The sequence below is a fragment of the Protopterus annectens genome, chromosome 9.part0 (genome assembly GCF_019279795.1).
Source record: "Protopterus annectens isolate FY-2018-M chromosome 9.part0, PAN1.0, whole genome shotgun sequence".
NCBI classification, from domain to species: domain Eukaryota; kingdom Metazoa; phylum Chordata; order Ceratodontiformes; family Protopteridae; genus Protopterus; species Protopterus annectens.
The window spans coordinates 1,943,281,582-1,943,292,186 of NC_056743.1; the positions used below are offsets into that span (position 1 = coordinate 1,943,281,582).

The 10,605-nt window shown below is 37.4% G+C and overlaps 2 protein-coding genes across 2 annotated transcripts in view; one reads left to right on the top strand and one right to left on the bottom strand.

The window, feature by feature from the left end:
- RNASEH2A (ribonuclease H2 subunit A) overlaps positions 1-10,605 on the bottom strand; it is an 859,137-nt gene that overhangs the window by 752,453 nt on the left and 96,079 nt on the right. The window lies entirely within an intron of this gene.
- The window catches only part of FBXW9 (F-box and WD repeat domain containing 9), an 869,916-nt gene that overhangs the window by 44,461 nt on the left and 814,850 nt on the right, over positions 1-10,605 (top strand). The gene's annotated exons all lie outside the window — the stretch shown is intronic.

Here is a 10,605-nt window from a genome sequence, read left to right on the forward strand (position 1 = left end):
ATAAAACATGTTGGGTAGAGTGAAAGATGGACTGTCCTTGGCACTTCATAACTGCTAGAAGCAGCTTTAGAGAAGTCAGTTGGCTTAGCTATTCAGCACCAGCCATCACTGTCATTTAGCAGTGAGCACCAGCCATCGCTGTCATTTAGCAGTGAGCACCAGCCATCGCTGTCATTTAGCAGTGAGCACCAGCCATCGCTGTCATTTAGCAGTGAGATCCCAAGTGCAACATCTGTAAATTCCACTGATGAGTTCCTGTCTCTAGATTATCCAAGATATGGGAGACCATTAAAGAAGACAGCTAGTAATTGTTACATTTCCTGAGATATGTTCATCTGAAATTCAGTAATGTCTTTAATGTACTTGGTACCATTTAATTCTGTATTTTATGCTGCTGAAATAATAGTATTGAAATGTATTAAACGTGCAACATTTATCTGTATATATAAAACATATATTAATATTTTTTAAAGTTTGTAATCTGAAATAGAATAATATTTTATTAACATTACTACAAAAAAGTTTACCCCATAAATTTGGTTTACTTTTGAGAAATGGGAATATAATATGGTATTTTTAAAATATTAGTGCCTTAACCAGCTTCACATTTACAAGTATTTTTGTGTTGTGGTCTGGTTTTGTGTGTACTGCTGTTCTGTCTTCAAAGCAAATCTGAAGGAACCGGTAGCACATCACCTTGTCTCTTTCATTATTTCTAATTTTTATAGGTTCATAGGTTGGTACTAGGCTATCGGCCCTAGGGCCTGTACAAACCTAGCGTTAACAATTCCCTGGATATTTCTTCCCACAATATTTACTTCCCTGGACCCCTGTCTAGCAGGCAGACTGACATGATCCCCTGGGTGAATTTCCTGTCTCCCATCCAATCGTCAAGGTTCCTTTTGAAGAAGGCTTGACATGTATGGGCAGTCTATTCCAGAGTATGGGGGGTCTCTGGGTCAGGAAGCTATCTCTCCAGCATGTTTTGTTCATTGTGATGACACGGTTTAGATCCCTGGAGTGTGTGTCTGTGAGGGATTGGGATTTCTTTAAGTGGAGCATGTCCAACAGCTCAGAGTTTGACATGGCCTTGTATGTTAAGCAGAGATTGCCTCTGAGTAGACGATGTGTCACAGAGTATAGCTGGAGTTTTTTTAGGCGGTCAGCATAGGGCATCTGCTTTAGGCCTGTGATTCTTTTAGTGAGGTATTTCTGCGGCTTTTCCAGCTGTTGCAGATGTCTTGTGAGGTACATACCAAATGGGGCGTTGTACTCTATAATGGGTCTAATGAGGGATGAGTACAGTGGGACAATTACCTCCTTTTTTCCGGATGAAAAGCCCTTAGTGATGAGGTGATCCATGTAGAAGGATTTCCTGACTATTGTGGCAATGTGGTTATCGAAGGTGAGACCACTGTCCACCTGCATCCCTAAGTATCTCATCACACTTTCGGTGTTTGTGTACTGCCACCTATGTGATAATTTATGGGTACATGTTTTTTATTTATTTATTTAACATTTGTTGACCGGGAATGTCCGACTAGGTTCCACAGATCCTGTTTTCAGTGGAGGCCCGGGAAGAAATGCTCCAGATGCATGTCTTTGGAACTTTCGGACATTCCCGGTCAACAAATGTTAAATAAATAAATAAAAATAATGTTTTTTCCCAAAGGGGATAACTGTACATTTAGTTTTGATTGATTAATTAATGTATGTAATTATTTAATTAATTGTGATATATATTGTGGTGGGTGTGTGCTTGTAACTTATGCTCATTGAAGGCAGTTATGCCGAGGCGCTAAGCAGTATTAAATTTTGTTTGTGAACTGGCTGTTGTTTTTCAGGCTGTTGCCTTCTTCTTTACGTAGTTTTGGATATTTCATATGGATACCAGTTCACTGTTAAATACACCCAGAGTTTTTAGAGAGAATTTCTCTCCAACGGTTAATGGGTTTAATTCCGAAGGTGATAATGGAAGAACTGTTGATGTTAACAATGTTGTTAACGCTACTATCCCTTCAGCCGTTAACGGTTCTGCTGGAGGGACTAGTACTTCGTTTCCCGTCATGGCAGTGGTTACGGCCGCTGATGTTACAGTTAGACCGAAGGTTATGAAGGACGTTACAGGTGGGCTTCCTGCGGTGCTTACGACTGCTGAGGGCATGGTGAGAGCGAACGCTCCTACGGATGTGCCGGGTTTCTCTGCAACGATGGATATACACTCAGCTAGTAGGATTCGTGGTACCGGCTCCGTATCCAATTTTCATCGGGCAGATTCTGCAGTGAATGCAGCACCTAATGCTAACGTTTCCTCAGAGTATATTACAAAATTTCTGCAAGAAAGACAGCAAAAATTTATGAACCCTTTCGGTTCTCTAGGTGGCCGTATTATTAATCCTGCGTTTTCGCAGGATATTCAAGATAACATTAAAGAATTTGAAAAACTGCTTTTTAGGGAAACTAAGTGTCATTTTAATTTGTTAGGGCTTCAAAGATATGTGGACCTTGATATTTCTCCACGGGGTCTACGAGCCTTTAAAAGCCCAGCAACACCTTTTGACAATGCAGACAATAATGATTTAATATTTAAAGACCGCTGGCTCTCAGCGGCCCATAATTGTGCAATGGAGTGGGTTAAGATACTAGTGGAAAGGGAACAACTTCTTCTGTCGAAATTACAGGAGCAATTACATATTATGCATTCCAGATTGTTGACTGATATTGGTGTGGCTAAGGTTAATGATATTTTTGTTAACCTAAATGATAATTTGCATAAATATGAGACTGAACAGATACAATATAAATCAGTAAAAATTAAGAGAGATATCAAAGATTATGATAATGGGCGTGCTTTCCTATGGAAACGAAAACAAGCCTATCACCCTTCAAAAAAACATGTAAATGTTAAAAATAATAACAAAAACAACTTTCTGTATCCTTTGCTTCCTCAGAAGGCCATGGTTTTACTACAGACTCTGATACTGATTTTCCACCTTTGCCTGCTGCTAATGATTCCTTAGGGCATCAGCAACGCTTTCGGAGTGATGACAATAATTCCAGACGAGGATATAAAAAGAAAAACTTTGTTACAGGTTCTTCTCCGGGTGAAGGACAATATAGACAAACATCTAAAAAGGGAAGATGGACTTGATTTTTCTAATTCTGTCTTACTTAATGGTAACAATGTTGTTAATATTTCTGGCTGCAATATTTCTAATGAAGAATTAGCTGTATTACAGTATGGTCTCAAATTTGTTCCTACTGTTTTTCCTAGACATCATATATTGAAACAGGAGTTTTTTAAATTTGTTAGAAAACTTCATTTGAGATATTTTTTTTCAAATGATAAAAAAATGTTTATATATGATGAGTCTGCCTCTAATTTTTTACATGATGATAGTGATGTTGATACTAGTATGGATAGCTACTATTCTTGTTTTTCTGATGATTCTCTGCCTTCTTTATATTCTTTAGCTTATTCTACACTTAATACTGAAGGTATTAATTTTCATAGTAAGTTTATTCCTCCATACAATAATCCATCTATTATTCATTTCTCTGAAATGATACATTTCTCATTACAAGAAATGTTAAGTGTATGTAGGAAAGATCAAAAGTTGTGTAATATGACTAAAAATGAATGGATGGCTATGAATAATCTTTCTAGTAGACATGACATTATTATTAAAAAATCTGATAAAGGCAATAAGATTGTAATATTGAATAATAAACAATATTTAGATATGTGTATGGAACATTTAAATGACCCATTAACTTATGAGATTAGTGATTATGATAAATATATTGTAGCTATGAAAGAATGCACTAGTTTACTGGATAAGGGAGTAAGACTAGGATATATTTCCAAGGATGATTTAGATAAAAAATTTTGTTCGGAGAACTGCAATTTAGCTACTTTCTATTGTCTCCCAAAACTTCATAAAAATATGAATAACCCACCAGGCCGTCCCATTGTTGCGGCCAGTAATTATTTTTGTCGAAATATAGGTATAGTTATTCATAATTATCTGTCAACTTATGTAAAAAAATTAGAGTCTTATGTTAAAGATTCTTTTGACTTTATTGATAAATTAAGTCATATTGTTTGGACAGATAATATGTTTTGGATTAGTATAGATGTAGTTAGTCTCTATACTAACATTAATCATTCTGATGGTTTACAGGCTTTATTATATTTTATGGGGGATAATCCTACCACCCATTATATAATGGACTTGACTTCCTTTTGTCTTTCTAATAATTTTTTTAGTTTTAATCAGACTATTTACCATCAACTTAAGGGTACTGCTATGGGGCATCTTTTGCCCCATGTATGCAAACCTTTTTATGGGTAAATTTGAATTGGAATATGTTTATACTAATAAATTTTATAAAAATTTTGTTTTGAGTTACTACCGCTACATAGATGATTTGATTTTTCTATGTAGTGGTGGTAGGGAATATGTTTATGAATTTTTTTCAGATCTTAATAATAATAAGTATAATTTGTGTTTTGATGGTTTACACTTTGGCAGTCAAGTTCATTATTTAGATATTATGTTAACTGGAGTGGTAGGTGAGCAGATCAATACTACAGTATATCGTAAGTTTATGGATGGTCATCAGTTTCTTTATGGAACTAGTTGTCATCCCCCCCATATATTATCTGCTATTTCTTATGGAGAAATAAGACTTTCCAGATTATGTAATAATGTAATAGATCTAGAACAGAATATTTATGATAGTATTATTATGTTTTTGAAAAGGGGATATAGTATTGATATATTAGATTTTTGTATTAATAAGTTAATGGATAAAACAAGTGTTAAAAAGGGTAATAAATTGATTATTAGTAATAATAATGAAGAAATAAATAGTTTTTTACCTTTTAACAATATGGTTAGTTCCGTTAATAGGAATAATAGATGTCCAGTGGGTTCTAAGCAGGATATATTAGATATCTATTTTGTCACTGTTTATAATTCTTATAGTGATAAAATCTGGAATATTATTAAATATTTTTGGAGATTTTTGCTTTCAGATAAAAATCTCTATAAGATTTTTCCTACTGTTCCTAAGTTGTCTTTTAAAAGAGGTCAAAATCTATCTGATAAATTAATTAATACTTATTATATTTCTCCATTGGATAATGTATATAATAATTTGGCTATAGTAGGTACTAATGTTTGTGGCCAGTGTAATATTTGTAAATTTGTAAAGCCATATTTTGACAATATTAATGGTATTTTATTTAGACCTAAGAATATTTCTTCATGTAATTCTGAAGGGGTTATTTACTGTGTTAGATGTCCATGTAAGTTATATTATATTGGTGAGACAAAGAGAAAATTCAAAGTCAGAATGCAGGAGCATATTAGAGATATTAATAAAAGAGTAGTAACTAGTCCCATTGCCTTGCATTTCATGGAGTGTCATAATAGTAATGCTGCATTGTTTGAATGTTGTGTTTTAGAAAGTATTTTTATTAAAAAAGGTGATGACAGATTAATTAAAAATATTTTGTTATTTAAAGAAACTATTTATATTTTGAAATATAATACTATGTCACCTAATGGTTTGAATTTAGAAGTAAATTGGAAGAGTTTATTATAAATTTCATATTATAATATTGTCAGTTTTTTACTGTGTTTTTTCTTTAAATGTTATTTAGTTTTGATTGATTAATTAATGTGTGTAATTATTTAATTAATTGTGATATATATTGTGGTGGGTGTGTGCTTGTAACTTATGCTCATTGAAGGCAGTTATGCCGAGGCGCTAAGCAGTATTAAATTTTGTTTGTGAACTGGCTGTTGTTTTTCAGGCTGTTGCCTTCTTCTTTACGTAGTTTTGGATAACTGTACATTTCTTGGCATTAAGCTTTAGTCCATGGCTCTGGCCCAAGCATCTGTTTCTGTAAGACCCTTTTGTAAAATATCCACATCATTTGGGGATTCAATAATGGCTCCCAGTTTGCAGTCATCTGAGAACTTTGTTAGCCAGAGTCCGTTAGTGTTGGCCTGTACTTAGCCTGTACTTAGATGCCAAACAAGAGTGGTCCCAGGACTGAACCCTGAGGTACTCCACTTGTCACTTGTCTGGAGCTGGATTTGGAGTCCGCTACTTTTACAGTCTGGGTTCTGTCAGTAAGCCAGTTGGCAACAAATCGAGTGACGTAAGGATTTATGCCCAGCTTAGTAAGTTTATCTATGATTCCAGAGTGGGAGATGGTGTCGAAGGCCTTGGCAAGGTCCAGATAGGGTGTGTGTGGACCACCTTACCCTCGTCCACAGCTCTGGAGACTGATTCGAAGAAGTCAATCAGGTTCAGGAGACGAGATCAGCCCTTCACAAACCCAAACTGGGTGGGGTCCAGTGTTTGAAGGTTGCCATTGTCTTTGTTTATAAGTTCTATGCCCTTGCAGATCAGGCTCATCAGACTGATGGAATGGTAGTTCCCGGGATCCAAGGTGGATCCCCCCCTTGTGGAGTGGGATAACTGTAGCTGTGCACCACTCAGTGGGCACGAAGCCTGAGGTGAGGCTATGATTAAACATGACACTTAGGTGAGGTGCCAGTTCATTTTGTAGTTCGTGTAGTACACAGGCCGGGATGTCATCTGGTCCCATGAATGCTGTATTCTTAGCTTTGGAGAGTGCAGTTTCTACCCGTGTGGCCGTGATTACCAGAATTTGACCATCTTTTGGTATTGAGATGGGCCCTTTAGGGGGTGAAGTTGGCACTAAATCGATCTGCCGGGATAGTGGCAATATCCTTGTGATCAGTATCTTTAATGCCATTCTGTTGTAGCTCAGAGCAGATCTGAGCATTGCCATTTAGATTCTTGACATAGTTGTAGAATACCTTGTGGTCGTCTTTGGAATCTTTTGCATTTTTATTTTCGTAACTAGCTTTGAAGTGTTTTATGAGGGATCTTAGCTTCTTACTGAGGCTGGTAAGGGAGTTTTTTCACATCCTGGGATTTTCCTCTTTTTGCAACAGTTTGTTACTTCTGTTGTATAGCTTGTTTATGGCAGGGGACCACCAGATTGGCTTCCTTTTATTTGGAGGATAGCGTCTTGATTCTATTTGGGATGGCACGATTCATGCACGAGTAGATATGCTCGTACAATGCCTTAGTTTAGGATTCAGCAGTCGAACTTTCAGATCTCGTTTGCATGGGTATCATGAAGTTTGTCACTTTTGACTTGAGTAGCATGAAGTTGGCTTTGGAGAAGTTTTTTATGGAGGTTTCCTTACTGGGGTGGGATGGTGGATGTCAAGGGTGATTTGCTTATGGTCAGACCTGACCAATGAGGGGGTGACTACTGGTGTGGAGCATCCATCTCCCATGTTGGTAATGACCAGGTCTAGGATATTGGTGCCCCTGGTGGAACCATGGATTAGTTGATCCAGGGCGTTGGAATTTATGAATTCCAAGAACCGTTGGGAAAAGGTGTTGGTACCTGAGTAGTTTTCCCAGTTAATGGCAGGGTAGTTGAAATCACCCAGTATTAGGGTGTTTGGTTGTATCTTAATGTTTTCCAGTATGTTTAGAAAGGTGTAGTGAGAATCTTGGGGCATGGTGGGGGATCTGTAGCAAGCTACAATTTGGATTGCAGTCTTACCTAGTGTTAGTTGCACCGGGAGAATTTCAAATGCATTGTGTTGGGCAACTAGCCTGGAGGTGTGAATATCCTTGGTGAATATGGAGACTCCTCCACCTTTAGTGTTTCGGTCATGGTTTGGTGGCCAAAAAGTGTAGTAAGAGTTGTAGCCTGTGAATTCAAGTGTTATATTACTCACAAAACTTGCAATCAAACATACTTTGTGATTGGACTATTACCGATTCCCTTTTAAGGTGGTGTCTGCAGTGGTCTTGTCAGAAAGTATTGAGCTGATCAGTTATAGGACTGGAGGGCATTCTGCAATGATGGTAATAAATCGGCTGCTGTTGAAGTCTGATGCTAATGCTTCAGACTTGCTAGTGATAATAGGGGTGTGTGGTAGGATTAGTCCTGTGCCAGTTATGGTCTGTGAGCCTTGGTTTCATGACCTCCATGAGATGTGTCACATTCATGGAAGATCTCCCATGTGATCAATGTCAGTCTTGGTGTGGATAACTATTTTGCAGTTTGCCATTCTGAAATTGTTTATGGTTTCAAGTCATCGGACTGCATTTGTGTCAGTGGGCAACCCTCTCTGCAGTCGGCTTGTCTTACTAAGTCAAAAGTCTTTTTCACTGAAGTTGCATGATTTTTTTTCGAGATAGGTTACTAAAATCAACTGTGCATTGTCTTGTATCCAAATATTCCCAACAAAATTTGTGACTGTAGGTGGAAATTCTGTGTACCACATGCAGTCTGACTATATTCTAATAAGTTTACTGTTAAAGAAGAAAAGATGTTCTTTGTCGTCGTAATTTTCTCATTTCTCTACTGTTTTCAGTTATGAAAATCCTTGTTGTACAATACCTGTATAGTTTTTAAAGTTGTGATTGCTTATATTCTGTGTTATTGCTGCTAGTACAGTTGTTAGTTTTCAGAACTTTTTTGGTCATTTTGGTCAGGGTAACCATCTTCCTGGATTGATGCCTCTCCATCATCCCACCTCTTATCTGGTCACTGAATTACACCTAGTCCAGGGCCATCAAACTGGGCCAGAACTGGCAGAGCATTTAAATCATCATAGGGGAGGGAGATAAACACATCACCTGCTCCTAACTGTAGGGATTTTTTCTAAGGCTTAAACTTCCACAGTGGGAGAGGTGTGTAGTGACATATGCTCCTAGCCTTGAAACGCTGATATCCTCTCTGTGCAAATGTAGTGTGCATTCTGAGACACTAATGTTGCTCACCAGCCTCTGTTAGAGAGGAGCACTGCGCAAAAAAAAAAAAAAAGTCTTCACCTGAGAGAGGCAAGCTGGTAAATGGCCTTTAAAGCCTACAACCTTGCCAGCTTTCCAGTCAGTCCTAGGTCACCAGCATTGCAGGTGGGCACCCTCCTCTGTACCAGCAAGCTTTCTTGTATACTTGCTATTGCCAAATGGTTTGGGCTGTGGATGAGGAGGCTTACCCAAGTTTAATAAGTAATGTGCATTTTTCCCCCTAGATGTGTCCACATGTAGTTATTTTTACAATGTCTTGCATCTGAAATTCTGCTGGACAGAGTTTCATTATGTTGACTACTATGCAGTCGTAGCTGTCCTTTCAAGTTTACAACTTCCTTGATGCATGGTGAACCTTGGGATGTGTAGGCTAGCCAAATCTTGCCTAGGCTGCTTGTTCTAGAGATACACCAAACTGTTATAATTTCTGAATAGCAGTTTTCTGTCTAGTTTTAAAGAGGCACTAGTAACTCCTGTCTTCGAAAAACATCTCTTGAGGCATGCAATTTTATTTCATATTTACACTGAATTTGTAACTTTTTTTTTAATTAAGTTTATTGTGAGAGTGATGTGCACACAGCATATTCATGTCTTGCTTCACGTAACATTCTCTATCCATATCTGCCTGTTTTAGATTGACACAGCACTGAATTCCTGCAAATGTCTTAGTATCTCACCAAAACTAATGATACAAAATTCATTTAGTACTTACGAAACCTAAAAAAATATATATACCAGATTTATTTGACAAATTCTTAAAACCAGTTTAGTACTTTCATCTTAAAAAAGACTTCATCAGAACTGGCTGTAAATTTTCAAAATCTGTTTACATAATCACAATATGTCATCTGATAAAAAGAAAGCAAAATAGTTCTTAAAACCAATAATGACAAAAGCCGCTCTGATGGAGTAGAGGGATAAAGGCCTGACTACAGCCCAGCTGACCTGGGTTCAGTTAGCAGCTCTGGTGACTGACAGAGTGGCAGGGAAGGGATGGGCATGCCTATCTTAGGTGGGAGGGTGCTCGTTAGGGAGGCATGGTCCAAAGGGGAGAGTTGCCCACAGATGTAATCAACAAGAGTGGAGGGAGGGTAGGTCACAAATAGCACAGCCTTGGATGGAAGTGCAAATAAGTCAAGACCTCAGGACACCTTCAGGATCCACAAACAGGATCCTAGCAAAAAAATGGAGTAAGTCCAGGGGGATTAGAGATTAGCTGGTAGACCCAGTATGGATGTCGGGTACCAGGGGCTGGGCCAGTAAAGATAAGGTCCTAAAGGACAAAAAAAAAGATGATAATAATAATAATGACAAATGAAACTAATAAAACATTTTCAAAGTAGAAGACATATATATTTTTCAGTCTTTAAGTACCATTCTTTAGTGACTTTATTTTAAGTACATTTTTAATATTAATAAACGTTTAAACCAGGTGCCTTGTGATTAATCTTTGCCACTGTATCTCCAGCATTTCCAACAACTTGTCGAAATAATCACAACTCTTGTAATCAACAATATTGGACTCACAGATGGAGGAGCACTGCTGACCTCTGAAAATGGAAATTTTGCAGTTTTGATCTATATCCTTAATTCTTTCCTGCAAGCTTTACAAGCTTTTTAGTCAGATAAAGAGTTTAAAGATTTCCAAGGTTCATAGGTAAATACTAGGCTGTCAGCCTGGAGACTATTACAAGCCAATAACTGGAGAGCAGAATCAAG